The following is a 16,205-nucleotide window of genomic DNA, read 5'->3' on the forward strand; positions in this document are numbered from 1 at the left end:
CTCCCCCTGCTGCAGCATACTGCCAGGTTTGCTCCAGTGATGAGGAGGGAGGGGATGATGAGGTCACTGACTCAATGTGGGTGCCTGATAGGAGAGAGGAGGAGGAGGCACATCCCCAACGAAGCAGGATGCCCTCCAGGGGCCAGCCTAAGGGCAGCACACTGACTGCATCACACCCTAAAACTCTGCTGCTGCCTCTGCGAGTTATTACAAACGTTCTTTTGTGTGGGCCTTTTTTTTCAGATCGCATCACTGCTATTTGCAACATATGTGTCAAGCGTATCTCGCGTGGCCAAAACATCTCCCGCTTGGGCACCAAATGCTTGACAAGATATATGTTGACCTGCCATGCAGTTCATTGGCAAGACCCACACCAAAGAACAAAGAGGACCTCTCCTTGCTCCTCATCAGCTGAGATCTCCAAACCCACTATACCTTCAGTCCTCTCTGAGACCTGCACTGAGAGGAATGAAGGTGTAGAATTAGGAGTGTCACAGCCAAGTACTTGTGGGCAATCTGCTTTTGGTACACCGACTTCAGATTGTACCAGGCAAATTTCCCTGCCCCAGCTGCTGCACCGCCGAAAGAAGTTCGCTCCCAGCCATCCACATGTCCAGCGATTGAATGCTAGCTTGGCAAAATTGCTAGCACTTCAACTGCTGCCTTTTCAGTTGGTAGACTCTGCCCCTTCCGTGAGTTTGTGGAATGTGTGGTTCCTCAGTGTCAGGTACACAAACGCCACTTTTTCTCACGGAAGGCGATTCCGGCTCTCTACCGGCATGTGGAAGGCAATGTCTTGGCCTCGCTGGACAGGGCAATCAGTGGTAAGGTGCATATTACTGCTGACTCATGGTCCAGCAGGCATGGACAGGGATGTTACCTAAGTTTCACCGCGCATTGGGTGACTCTGCTGGCAGCTGGGAAGGATGCAGGACAAGGTGCAGTAGTGTTGGAGGTTGTTCTGCCACCACACCTCCAAAATGCCACTACTAATGATTGTGACACACCTCTCTCCTCCATCCCCTCCTCTTCTTCTTCCTCCATGGCCTCTTCCTGTGCTTTGTCCTCGGAACCAGCGGTACTCTGTAGCCGTTCAAGGGTCTACGCAAGTATGCAGGCCAAAAGATGCCATGCGGTGCTTGAGCTGGTGTGCTTGGGGGACAGGAGCCACACTGGGGCAGAGGTTCTGTCAGCTCTGCAGGGGCCGGTTTAGAGGTGGTTGATGCCATGCCAACTTAAGCCAGGAATGGTGGTTTGCGACAATGGCACCAACCTCCTCTCTGCCCTCCAACAGGGACAAATGACCCATGTGCCCTGTTTTGCTCACGTCCTTAACTTGGTGGTGCAGCAGTTCTTGGGCAGGTACTCAGGCTTACAGGATGTCCTGAGGCAGGCCAGGAAAGTCTGTGTGCATTTCTGCCGGTCATATAATGCCAGTGCTTGGCTGGCAGACCTCCAAAAGGAGTTTAACCTGCCCAAGAACCGCCTAATCTGTGACATGCCCACCAGGTGGAACTCAACGTTGGCCATGCTGCAGCGGCTGCACACGCAGCAGAGGGCCATCAATGAGTACCTGTGCGACTATGGCACCAGGACAGGGTCAGGGGAGCTTGTTTTTTTTCTCCATGCCAGTGGGCCATGATCAGGGATGCATGCACTGTCCTGTCACCATTTGAGGAGGCCACGAGGATGGTGAGCAGTGACAGTGCATGCATCAGTGACACTGTCCCCCTTGTCCACCTGTTGGAGCCTGGCACTCAGCATCAGCAGCAGTCTTTAAGGGATCAGTCCCAAGAAACACATGGACTTGTACATGGCTGGGAGGAGGTGGCTGCAGACCATGTCGTCCTTAGTGACCCAGAGGACTCCTGAACGAATGCCTCAGCAAACCTACGCTGCATGGCCTCCATGTTACAAGGGTAAGGCTGCGGACCTTATCTTGCCATCGCAGAGGGAGCAGAGGATGAAACATCTTTGGGAGGCCTTGCAGAAAGGTCTGTGCAACGCATTCCCAGAGACTGGGAGGTTACACACTCTTGTTTCTGGACAACGTGTTGCTGAGGCTTCGGTCAGTCAAAGAAGGAGTGGTGGAGAAGGTGGCCGTGTGACTGATACGTTCAGACAATTTTTTAGCTCGCAGCCCCAAGGTATGATCGGTTCCAGCAACCATCGCCTGCGTCTGTTTTACATGGTGCAGGAATACCTAGGGGCTAGATCTGACTTGGACACCTTTCCCACCGAAAATCCTCTGGGTTACTGGGTCTTGAGGATGGATCACTGGCCAGAGCTTGCACAGTATGCAATTGAGCTACTGGCCTGTCCTGCGTCCAGCGTTCTTTCGGAACGCACATTCAGTGCTGCAGGAGGCTTTGTAACCGATCACAGGGTGCATCTGTCCACCGACTCGGTCGATTGACTGACCTTCATAAAAATGAATCAGTCTTGGATCACAACCAGCTACCAAGCACCTGATGCTGATGTAACCGAATAATTTTTTTTGAAATCTCAGATCCCTTCAAAGACTGCCTATGCTGATGCTGAGTGACTTTCCTGAGTAATTATCCTCTTCCTCCTCAATGATCACGCTGATAGCTTGTAAGAACATTTTTGGTTCTGGGCGCCGCCACCAGTGCCTAAGGCCCAATTTTTCAGCCCCTGTTTGACAGGGGCGTGTAATTACAATTTTTGATGCAATACTTTGCAGCAGGGCTCGTTCCTGCGTTCCAACTAGAGTATCTGTGAGGGGTTGCAGTGTTGTGGCACCAGCACCAGTGCCTAAGGCCCAGTTTTTCAGCCCCTGTTTAACAGGGGCGTGTAATTACAATTTTTGATGCAATACTTTGCAGCAGGGCTCGTTCCTGCGTTCCAACTAGAGTATCTGTGAGGGGTTGCAGTGTTGTGGCACCAGAACCAGTGCCTAATGCCCAATTTTTCAGCCCCTGTCTAACAGGGGCGTGTAATTACAATTTTTGATGCAATACTTTGCAGCAGGGCTCGTTCCTGCATTCCAACTAGAGTATCTGTGAGGGGTTGCAGTGTTGTGGCACCAGCACCAGTGCCTAAGGCCCAATTTTCCAGCCCCTGTTCAACAGGGGCATATAATTACAATTCTTGATCTAATATTTCACAGCAGGGCCCGTTTCTGTGCCCACCAAGAGCAAGTGAGGACTTACAGTGTTGTGGCACCAGCACCACCACCACCACCACCACCAAAGGCCCAATTTTTCTGCCCCTATTGGGCATGTAATTACAATTCTTGATCTAATATTTCACAGCAGGGCCCAGAGAGGGCTTACGGTGTTGTGGTCACAACAACACCTAAGGCCCAAATTTCTGCTGAGTATATAGGGCAGGCCCCTACTTTCAAACATCCAACTTACAAACGACTCCTACTTGCAAACAGAAGGAGACAACAGGAAGTGAGATGAAATCTACCCCTAGGAAGGGAAATTCTCTCCTGTAAGAGTTAATATGGGAAAAACATTTCTCCTTTTGACTGATGCTTTATCACCAATCCTTGTTTCACAAAAAAAAACAAATTTTCAAAAAACATTTGTCATTGGGACAAAAAGTGAGGTGAAATCTTCTGAAGAGGAACACAGGCAGCAAAACAAATGTCACAGAGGTGATAACCCTTCCCTATGTTTTCCAAAAAGCTTAAAATAGATTTTTTGGCTGGAGTTAAACACGTTAAAAATGTACCAGTTCAAAATTACAAACAGATTCTACTTAACAACAAACCTACAGTCCCTATCTTGTTTGCACCGCCTGTATACTGCTGTTCAGAGTACAGAGCCTGTATACTGCTGTTTCCTTTTTTAATTTGGGTGCGGGGCTCCTCCTTAATATCCATACAAGACCCAAAGGGCCTGCTAATGGACTGGGGGGTACCCATGTCATTTGTCTCACTGATTTTCATCCATATTGCCAGGACCCGACATTACATTAAAGCCGCAAGCAGTTTTAAATGACTTTTTTTCCTTTAAAAATGACATTTTGTGCAGGGACTGTTCTAAACACGGGAAACACGCGCCACTTTACAGGCATACTATAGACACCCCCCAGGTAGGAGATTTAAAGGAATATTTCACTTTTTTTTACTTTAAGCATCATTAAAATCACTGCTCCCGAAAAAAATGGCCATTTTTAAAACTTTTTTTGCATTGATACATGTCCCCTGGGGCAGGACCCGGGTCACCAAACCCTTTTTAGGACAATACCATGCAAATTAGCCTTTAAAATTAGCACTTTTGATTTCGAACGTTTGAGTCCCATAGACGTCAATGGGGTTCTAACGTTCGTACGAATTTTTGGTCCGTTCGCAGGTTTTGGTGCGAACCAAACCGGGGGGTGTTCGGCTCATCCCTACTCAGGATAGTCACTCAGCATCAGCATAGGCAGTCTTTGAAGGGATCTGAGATTTCAAAAAAAATTATTCGGTTACATCAGCATCAGGTGCTTGGTAGCTGGTGTTGATCCAAGACTGATTCATTTTTATGAAGGTCAGTCAATCGACCGAGTTGGTGGACAGACGCACCCTGTGATTGGCTACAAAGCCTCCAGCAGCACTGAATGTGCATTCCGAAAGAACGCTGGACGCAGGACAGGCCAGCAGCTCAATTGCATACTGTGCAAGCTCTGGCCAGTGATCCATCCTCAAGACCCAGTAACCCAGAGGATTTTCGGTGGGAAAGGTGTCCAAGTCGGATCTTGCCCCCAGTTATTCCTGCACCATGTAAAACAGATGCTGGCAATGGTTGCTGGAACCGATCATACCTTGGGGCTGCAGACTAAAAAATTGTCTGAACGCATCAGTCAGACGGCCACCTTCTCCACCGCTCCTTCTTTGACTGACCGAAGCCTCAGCAACACGTCCAGAAACAGGAGTTTGTAACCTCCCAGTCTCTGGGAACGCATTGCACAGACAAAGAGATAAAAAGAGAGAGGGGCGGGGGGCGTGGCCGAGATGTTGGACTGAGCAGACGTGCCTCACTGAGCTCTGCTGGAGAAAAATCCGTCCATATATCCGTAGCTGGGATAGACACATTATAATTGGTCTGACAGCCCCTGTATGCCTTCAAAAACGCCCGGGGGCCCGAAACGGGGCAAAAAGCTTAAATTCCCCCCTGATATAGCGGCGGAGAAGATTCCGGCTCCAGACCTGCGGCCTATACCAGCGCGCCTCAGCAACATGGCGTCACAGACGGAGCGCGAGGAGACTACTCCACCGGGCATTCCTGAGGTGATGGCGGCTATTTCCCTATGCCAGACAGCGCTTACGACTAAAATAGAAGCCGTGCAGTTGGACGTAGGGCTGCTAAGGCAAGATTTAGATAAAATCCGCACTAGGATTACAGAGGTGGAGCAGAGGGTTGGAGATACGGAGGACATAGTGACCGACCATGCGGCCTCCATTAGAACACTTCAAAACAAAGTGAAGGCGCTGGAGTATCGGACAGAGGATGCCGAAAATCGCAGCAGAAGAAACAATCTTCGGATTGTTGGGCTCCCTGAAGGGGCTGAGGGGCGCAATCCCACTGCCTTCACTGAAGATCTGCTGCGATCGGTTCTCCCTGCAGCGCACCTGTCCCCGTTCTTCACGGTGGAGCGAGCCCATCGAGTCCCGCCGAGACCCGGACCAGAAGGGACACCTCCACGCACGCTAATCCTACGTCTGCTAAACTACAGAGATAGAGATGAGCTTCTGAGAGCGGCACGAGCAGCAGGTGACATCCCCTACCGCAATGTGAAATTGATGCTGTTCCCGGATTACACGATGGAGACACAAAGGCAGCGTCGATCCTTTGATGCGGTGAAAGCAGCTCTTAGAGCCAAGGCGATCCGATACAGTATCCTGTTTCCCGCTAAGCTCCGTGTAGTGGATGGAGAAACGGTACGGATTTTCACCAGCCCCAAAGATGCTAATGCCTGGCTTGAAACCCTGCCTCCCTAAACCTTCAGATGTGTGGGCCTGAATCTCCCCCTGTAACTTTAGCTTGTTCCCTCTTCTGCTGACTACCTTTTGCAACAAGCATTGTCGGAACTCCTGCACAAAGAGGTACAGACGCTATCCGGTTTTGTTTCCATCAGATGCTCCTGTATGCATGCATAGAGTTTCAGGCTCAGTGACCCCTGTAGTTCTAAGCCCCTTTATAAGCTGTTAATGCTGTCCATGCTCCTTCGTGGGATATACCCTCAAAGGACGACCCCATACAGCAACATGCCACATGTGCCTTGCCATAACTTTGATGCCGTTCTGGAACATACTGTGTTCACCACATATGTCAGCTCTCCAGCAACTCACTATAGTGAGGTTTTTCATTTTACACTTTTTTTTTTTCCTCTCTACTATTTTGTGTTTTTATTTCTGTTGTCAATTTTCTATTTTTTGGTATGCTCTAATCGGGTACACGCTCCCCGATACCAAATTCTTTATATTTGGGACTCATAGTTTGTTTGGGAATATGTGTCCCTTGAAGTTGGAGGGTGCACGGGGTGGGGGGGGGGTTGGATGACCGTTGTCATCACCAAGTTATATGTTATGCTTAATATATGGTCTCAGATGTGCTTGGTTGGTCATGGTGCTCTCATTGTTGTGCTTCCTGTGTGGTGGTCCGGGGGGGTGGAGTCCCCGCTCCCTGTTGGTTTAGCGTGCCCTGGGCTCGAGTTGGAGGTGGGTGGCTGCGCTCCCTCGGATGGGCCCCACGGGTCGCAACACTCAGGTATCCTTCATTTCTGGTTACACAAAAAGTATGGCTGATTTTACAGTGTTGTCCTGGAATGTTAGGGGCCTTAACTCAGCAATCAAGAGGTCCCTGGTACATAAATATATAAGGCAGTATAGCCCCAAAATATGTATCCTGCAGGAAACCCACTTAATAGGAGCCAGGGTGTTGGGGCTAAAGAGAGCCTGGGTCTCTGCCCATTATCACGCCTCTTACTCCAACTATGCCAGAGGGGTGAGTGTCTTGATACACAGATCCCTCTCCTTTCAATTAGTAGATATTAAGACTGATCCAGGGGGCAGGTATGTCCTAATACATGCATTAATAGCTGGTTCTCCATACATAATTGTAGGGGTATACCTGCCTCCTCCTGCTGATCTTACCCTGCTTCATACATTGATGCACACTGTTATCCAATATGATGTTAGTAAAGTGCTAATGGTGGGCGACTTTAATCAGGTAATGTCAGATGATTTAGATAGACTCCGACCCTCTTCCTCTACTGGTGGAGGCCTGTCCCATTGGGCGTCCTCTTTTCATATGACGGATCTCTGGCGCCATTTCCACCCCTCAGATGCTCAATTTACTTGCCTATCCACCACTTTTCGGACGCTGTCGCGTATAGATATGGCCTTTGCCTCGACAGAGATGCTTGGAGAGACGGTGTCCACAGAGATTCTCTCGCGAGGCATCTCGGACCATGCTCCATTACTAATCACGATCTTGGCGGCCCCTCCTGGGGGCCTAAGATTGTGGAGATTGTCCAAATATTGGATAATGGACCCAGAGATCCAGGAGGAGATGCCGGAGGAGCTGTGCACCTTTTGGTTGACCAATGCTGACTCATCCGGCCACTCATATTGTGGGACACGTTTAAGGCGTGGTTGAGAGGTCAATATATTAAGAAAATTGCAAATAAAAAGAGGATATTGGTGCAGTCTCTTGGGCAGTTAGAAACACAGGCCCGAGAAACAGAACAAGTATATGTTACCACCCCGAACTCTAATAATTATATCTCTTGGCAACACGCCCTCAGAGAACTAGCGCTACTGAGAGTGGACCTTACTAAAAAGTCCATGCTGGCATGTGCCCAAAGAGTTTTTGAATACGGGGACAAGAATGGCCGACTTTTGGCCTGGTTAGCAAAGGGACAGTTTGCAGCGACGCATGTGGGTAGGCTAAGGGATACAGATGGTGCTCTACTGACCACCCCTAGGGAAATTAGTAATAGATTTTTAAAATTCTATCAGCAATTATACGCCACTAGGGTAAACTATACAACAACCGACCTCTCTGATTATTTGGACCTCATACCGTTACCTGAACTGGACTTAGACCAAAGGAAGGCCCTTGATAAGGACATAACCCTGGAGGAGGTTCAAAGAGCCATGAGTTGCATGCAGGCAGGAAAAGCACCTGGCCCAGACGGTATCCCCATAGAGTTCTATTCGCAGCAGCAGGAGCTGCTGGCCCCCAGATTGACCTCTCTCCTATCACAGTTTTATGATCTTGGTTCACTTCCAGAGTCTATGTCGGAGGCGGTGGTGGTGTTGGTGCCCAAACCCGGTAGGGACCCTGAGGAATGCGCTTCCTTTAGGCCCATATCTCTCATCAATGCAGATGCCAAATTACTGGCCAAAATTCTGGCTCTTAGATTAGCCACAGTGATTGGAGACCTAATTCACCAAGACCAGACGGGGTTCATGCCGGGGAAGGGCACCGATATCAATATACGTAGGCTTTTTGTCAATCTTGATACAGCACATGACAACGTAGGCACTAGAGTCATTGCTTCCCTAGACGCGGAGAAAGCCTTCGACTCCGTGGAGTAGGGCTTTCTATGGGAGGTATTAAAAAGGTTTGGATTTGGCCCAAAATTTTTAAATTGGATTGGCTTACTATATAACTCACCCAAGGCCAGGATCCGTGTTAACGACACCCTATCTGACTTTTTTCTCCTCCAGAGGGGCACGAGACAGGGATGCCCGTTATCGCCCGGTCTCTTTGCCCTGGCCCTTGAGCCACTAGCTGTCCTGATCTGTGAATCGGAGGCTGTGAAAGGGTTTAGGGTTGGCCCTCTGGAGGAGAAAATCTCTTTATATGCAGATGATGCATTACTGTACCTCAACGACGTTGGTCCCTCGTTACAAGCAGCACTGGAGATTTTTAATAAATATGGGGGGTTTTCCGGAATCAAAATAAACTGGTCCAAATCGGTCATTTTCCCTGTAGACCCTAAGGCCCGGGACGAGATGCCACTGACTCCATTAGTGTGGGTGGAGGAATTTAAGTACCTGGGGATAGTGGTGTCCAGGGATCTCCAAGCCTTCCGTCGTCTTAATGTCCAGCCCATTATCACTAAACTTAAGGAGCACTGCATCAAATGGAGGGAATTACCAATCAATTTGTTAGGACGCATCAATATAATTAAAATGCTTTACCTACCCAGATTTAATTATGTATTTAGGAACTGCCCTGTGTGGCTCCCTAGCTCACTATTTAAAGACCTAGATGGACATATTGGGTCATTTTTATGGAAGGGATCCTCCCCAGATTAGCTAGGTCAACTCTACAGCTCCCGGTCCATTGTGGGGGGCTCGCATTACCAAACCTTTTAATCTACTACTGGGCAGCGGTACTAGTTACCATGCGATGGTGGTTTGAACAATCCAGATCTAATGCCGCCACATGCCTAGAGGCGGCTATCATAGGCTCCTTTAAAGAGCTAGGAAACTTAGCGTATAGGGGTTCCTCGGCCTACTCTCTGCTTCCAGGACCCACCAGGACGACCCTTAAGGTATGGGCAGTGGCTAGAAGGAGATTCTTGCACCCATGTCAGTACTCCCCCTTTACACCACTTTGGGGGAACCCATCCCTCCATCACTTTAGATCCATACCTGACCCACAGTTATGGGCCAGATTTGGAGTTACTATACACTCCTATACACCTTAAACCAGACCCTATTGAGGAAACGCTAGCTCATGAAACCCTTAGAAAGACCCTTTCCACTCTGTACCTCGCTCTGATTGAAACTGACTCACCTAAGATGCATTCACTATGGACCAAATGGCAGACTGATATTCCCAGTTTGGATAGGGAGACTTGGGAAGAATGCTTCGAAGATGGGTCCAAGTTACTAATTTCATCTAGAGACAGGTTGCTACATACCAAATTCTTACACCGGGTATATTACACCCCACAGAGACTGCACCAGATTTATCCTAATAGATTGCCAAATTGTAATAGATGTCAATCCCCAGACAGCACATATCTACATATGTTCTGGACATGTCCTCTTATTGTGAAGTTCTGGGCAGCCGTTTTTGAAAGCATTAATATCCGCCTACAGTTAACGCTGCCGATATCCTCCGAGCTGGCCCTCTTGGGCATCCACGATGATGACCAGAGACCCAGATATACAAAGATACTAATCTCCTTACTGCTGTTTTACGCCAAGAAGGAAATTCTTAAGAAATGGGCATCACCATCCTCCCCCAAGGTGGAGGCGTGGGACTCCGCTGTCAATGCGGTGCTGCCTCTTTATAAAATGACCTACACCAGTAGAGGATGTCCGCAGAAGTTCGATCGAATATGGCTGCCCTGGACCGAACAGTTCTAGTGCCCCATAGTGTGTTTAGTGGGACATGTAGACAGACTCTAAGGTATTAACGTAGAAGAATGTACTACCCCCCCCCACCAGATAAGCAACATTTTAGACCCAGCAGCCTAGATTATATGCAAGCGGATAACTATATCAGAGATGCCTGTAATGATTAGCACTGTTTTCCTTCTTATATCTGACCAAGCATTTTACGTTGCTCCACAAATGATTCTCTTTGTATTTTGATCCTTTTATTTTGTATTATACATGAGAGCTTGACTGTGAATGTTAACTGTACAATGATGCCTTCTTTAATAAAGACCAACCTTGTTGTTAAAAAAAGAGAGAGGGGCACACCGGCCATGTGCATTATCTTTTGTAAAATATTTATTGTATAAAATGATAAAAGAAATTACTCACAAGCAGTTGTGGAACAGGGTGCAATATGAATCAAGCACTGACTAGCAGCAAGCGGTTATTATGATGAGCGAAACCTTCCAGAGGTCTTAGAGGAACATACAGGCATCACTACCAGCTAATGTGTTTCGAAGGGCACGTCCCTTCTTCATCAGAGCTCAGCAGTGAACCCTCCTTCAGTGGTCCCTGTATATATAGTGCCAAAAAGGCACAGTCAGAGGATTAGGGAGGGCACATAAGGCCCCTCCCCCTCAATGGATCCCTCCCTCCTAGGCTCCTCAATTATACAAGCAGAAAGGTCAAAATTGATAGAAGGTTAAATAAATGAATATAAATAAATATGTGTGAATATCAATGTGGTGAAATGCTACCAAAGGCAGGGGCTGCCCGTGAGGTAACATAACAAACACTCAGTGATGGATGATAGCATGCTGAGCACAGGAGGTGCAGAGTGGCATAGGCTATGCAAACCTGTTAGTCGGGGGACGAGCCATATGGCTAGCAAACTATCGTATGAAAGTGGACACTGTACCTTCAGTGTCCAATCCGATCCCTGTACATGTGAGCGGCTCGCCAATCATTTCCGGGTAGTGTATCCATGCTGGAACGCACGCCAATGCGTTTGCGTTCCAGGCAGGAGGAAGAGGCGGGGTGTGCGTCACTTCCTCTGCGTCAGCTATTGCCCACCAGTGACGTAGGCGGGATTGCACGGCGCCATGTTGCTGGGGGCAGACTTCCGAGGGGTCATGGCTAATAAAGCGTTGCACAGACCTTTCTGCAAGGCCTCCCGAAGATGTTTCATCCTCTGCTCCCTCTGCGATGGCAAGATAAGATCCACAACCTTACCCTTATAACGTGGATCAAGGAGGGTTGCCAGCCAGTATTGGTCCTTCTCCTTGATACCACAAATGCGGGGATCCTTACGCAGTCTTTGCAGGATCAGGGAGGCCATGCAGCGTAGGTTTGCTGAGGCATTCGGTCCGGAGTCCTCTGGGTCACTAAGGACGACATGGTCCGCAGCCAGCTCCTCCCAGCCACGTACAAGTCCATGTGTTTCTTGGGACTGATCCCTTAAAGACTGCTGCTGATGCTGAGTGCCAGGCTCCACCTCCATACTGACACAATCCTCCTCCTCGTCCTCTTCCTGTGTGATCGGCGGGCACGCAGGAACACTGTCTGGATAAAGGGGGCCTTGAGAGCTAAGGAAGTCCTCCTCTTTCTGCCTCTGTTCTGCCTCAAGTGCCCTGTCCATTATTCCACGCAGCGTGTGCTCCAACAGGTGGACAAGGGGGACAGTGTCACTGATGCATGCACTGTCACTGCTCACCATCCTCGTGGCCTCCTCAAATGGTGACAGGACAGTGCATGCATCCCTGATCATGGCCCACTGGCGTGGGGAAAGAAAACCAAGCTCCCCTGACCCTGTCCTGGTGCCATAGTCACACAGGTACTCATTGATGGCCCTCTGCTGCTTGTGCAGCCGCTGTAGCATGGCCAACATTGAGTTCCACCTGGTGGGCATGTCACAGATTAGGCGGTTCTTGGGCAGGTTAAACTCCTTTTGGAGGTCTGCCATCTGAGCACTGGCATTATATGACCGGCGGAAATGCACACAGACTTTCCTGGCCTGCCTCAGGACATCCTGTAAGTCTGGGTACCTGCCCAAGAACCGCTGCACCACCAAGTTAAGGACATGAGCCTTCCATGAGAAAAAGTGGCGGTTGGGTACCTGCCACTGAGGAACTGCACATTCCACAAACTCACGGATGGGGGCAGTCTACCCACTGAAAAGGCAGCAGTTGAAGTGCTAGCAATTTTGCCAAGCTAGCATTCAACTGCTGGGCATGTGGATGGCTGGGAGCGAACTTCTTTCGGCGGTGCAGCAGCTGGGGCAGGGAAATTTGCCTGGTACAATCTGACCTCGGTGTACCGATAGCAGATTGCCCACAAGTACTTGGCTGTGACACACCTAATTCTACACCTTCATTCCTCTCAGTGCAGGTCTCAGAGAGGACTGAAGATATAGTAGGTTTGGAGATTTCAGCTGATGAGGAGCAAGGAGAGGTCCTCTTTGTTATTTGGTGTGGGTCTTTTAGATACGCTTGCTGGGGAATACACCCAAGGGAGTGAAAAAATGGACTTTGTAGGCACCAGTCATAAAATTAAATATGGTTTTATTATACAAAAAGTACAAAAAGTATGACACGATGCACCACCAACACGACACTACCTCCACCAAGTTCCACAGCACCTGTACTGTTTCCCACTAAACAGAGCACATTGGATGCTCATGTAACCACTTTGTTATCACCCTCCACAAATTTTCCCTCATCCCTGACCCTGCCCCCTCCCACGTAGAACTAGACATCATCAATCTTACCCCCTATTCCTTCTCTCAAGTAGATTTCGATCTTTTGAGATTTGGTTTGAGCTTCTGTCCTACTCCCCAGATGGACAAATATGATACCATTAAAGATCTGTATCTCTTTTGTAGAAAACTAACTTACAAATACCTTTTTGACGATCAACACATACGTTCTAAACGTGACAAAGAACTTTCTGAAAGTATTAAACACTTCACCATGGAGGAATTCAGGGCTTTCAGAGATCTTATTCTCCTTTTAGAGGAGGATGAGAGGTCCGAGTCCTCAACACCTACTACGGATACTACGCACACAGCTATTCCGTCATTGCCAAAACATAACAAAAAGTTCAAACCCAAGTCTAAAAAATTCCCAGATCTCACAAGTCACCCACATATCTGGGCTTTTCTCATAGCCACCACAAGAGATCTGAGGCGACTCACACTGGACCCTTTACCCAAAAATCTGCGACCTGACCAATTACAATCTTTGACTAAATTACGTAATTGCCCCGATCTGATTATTAAACAATCAGACAAAGGGGGCAACATTGTACTAATGACCGAACAACAATACATCAAAATGTGCTTGAATATCCTGAACAACAGAGCCTGGTATCGCAAAATTGCAGTAAGCGTTAGCCATCGTTTTGCCAATGAATATAAATCACTTATAGGAGAGGCCTATCACATGGGTCTGATTGACCAGGATACTCATGCCTTTTTGGATAACAAATTCCCTCGCATGGCTACATTCTATGCGCTACCAAAGATTCACAAGAACCTTGAGGCCCCCCTGGTCCGCCCATAGTCTCTGCAATAGGCTCATTTACTGAGAATGCGAGCAAATTCGTTGATTTTTGACCCCCCATGTTCTATGTTTGCCCTCGTACGTCCAGGACACCCTAGACCTCTTGAAACACATAGAGGGGGTGGCGGTCCCTCCCGATGCCCTGATCATGACCTTGGATGTCAAGGCTTTGTACTCCAGCATCCCTCACGAGTGGGGTGTCGGGATGGTCTGTTCCTTCCTCATGGAGGAAGACCACCACTTATGGCCCTTCAACGAATTTCTATTAAGACTACTTTTTTTCATACTGACACACAACTGTTTTACGTTTGATGGTTCCCACTACCTCCAGGTACAGGGCGTGGCCATGGGCACATGTTGTGCCCCGGCCTACGCCAACCTGTACCTGGGGGGGTGGTAACGTGACATCTTTTCAAACTAACTACTTAGTAGTTACACCAATGAGGTGCTGTTATGGTTAAGGTATATTGACGATATCTTTATCATTTGGGTTGGCTCCCAGCAAGCACTGGCTTCTTTTGTTAATCACCTTAATAGCAATACTTTCAATTTAAAGTTTACCTACAATAGCGATATACACACAATTTCTTTTCTCGACCTGCTAATTTACAAGGATCCCAATCATTGCCTGGCCACTACACTTTACCGTAAAGAAACGGTGGGGAATACGATCTTGCACGCTTCTAGTGCTCACCCTCCCACATTGGTGCAAAGCATTCCCTACGCACAGTACATCCGGCTTAGAGGGAATTGCACTGTTGACAGTGACTTTAAACACCATTCGGACCTAATTAGGGAATGACTCCTTAAACGGGGATACTCCAAGTCTTTACTCCGCAAAGCCTTTAACAAAGCCTGTGACCAATCTAGAAATACATTGCTCTTTAAAAACAAAAATAAGGTAGAGGAGCACTCAACGGTCAAATTCATTACACAATATTCGTACCAACAGTACCAATTATGCAATGTATTGCAGCAACACTGGCATATTTTGTATGAGGATCCTATCCTGAGCAAGTATGTCGGTGATCACCCAGAGATTGTGTTCAAAAGAGCACCTTCCCTATGTGATAAACTGACGAAGAGCCATTTTGTCCCCTTACAGGATCACATGACCAACCGAGTGGGTATGTACACATGTGGACACTGTCCCTTTTGCCCTTGGGTATCCACAGGTCAGAGATTTCAATTACCAAATGGCGAGATGTTTCGCTCACATTTTCGGGCTGACTGCAACACCCATGGTGTGGTATATTTGATGACCTGTAAATGTGGGGTATTTTATGTTGGCAAGACCATTCGCCACTTTTGGCAAAGGATACGTGACCACTTTTATTACTCAACGAACGGGAAGATGCTCAGCCCGATTAGTAGACACCTTGACCTCTGCCACAGATTTGACACCTCTGTTGCGGCTTTCATTGCTCTGGCAGTAATCCCACAAGACCCAAGAGGGGGTGACTGGGACAGGAGGATACTCCAGCATGAGGCAAAGTGGATCGAACGTCTGAATGCCACACACTGACCAGACATTAATGAAGTACAATCTTACAAATCCTTTCTTGGATAACGACTTTGGGCCGGTCCCTATAAGATGAAAAAAATGTTCTACCTATCATAGTTGCCTTCGGTTTTTATGAAGATCAACAGGCCTGATTTATCACAGTATATTTACAATACAGTTATACGCTGTCGGCCCACTTTCCCTCTCTGTAGACTGGAGATCCCTCTTGTAGTCCCTACCTGGTAGGCAATATTGATCATACGTCTATCAATACAACTTCTGGGTGCTTAGATGCTTTCTTTATCTATAATGTTGTGTAATGCCAGGAATTTCCGATTTTTGTCACATTGTTAATTTGCAAAATATATGTAGATCTATTTATCCAATTATTGTTAATTTGTGCGTTTCTCAGTCTTTACACAATATGAAGGAGTCCATCTTCTTCATGGTAGTTAATACTATGTACTTGTGCTTACTGGCCCTGCGTCTTGGGCCTGTAATGAGGACTCTGGTGGGGCCGGCCTTTGGACCCCATCGACTTGCTGGTGTTCCAGTCACATGTGCGGCCGGGTAGCCGCATTCCGTCCCATTCAGGGGATGGATTTTGCGGCTTTTGGTCCAGACCTGCTCCCTCCCTCTAGATGTGCATTGTGAACCTCATGGTTGTGCTTACAAACATCTTCAGGTTAGTTCCATCTGCCTTTACAGCGTTCTTACGCTATACCCAAGAGGTACCACTAGGGGGAGCACCCAGCTCTGTCACCTGTAGGACTGCACTCCCTCT

The sequence above is a fragment of the Aquarana catesbeiana genome, linkage group LG03 (genome assembly GCF_042186555.1).
Source record: "Aquarana catesbeiana isolate 2022-GZ linkage group LG03, ASM4218655v1, whole genome shotgun sequence".
Taxonomy (NCBI): Eukaryota; Metazoa; Chordata; class Amphibia; order Anura; family Ranidae; genus Aquarana; species Aquarana catesbeiana.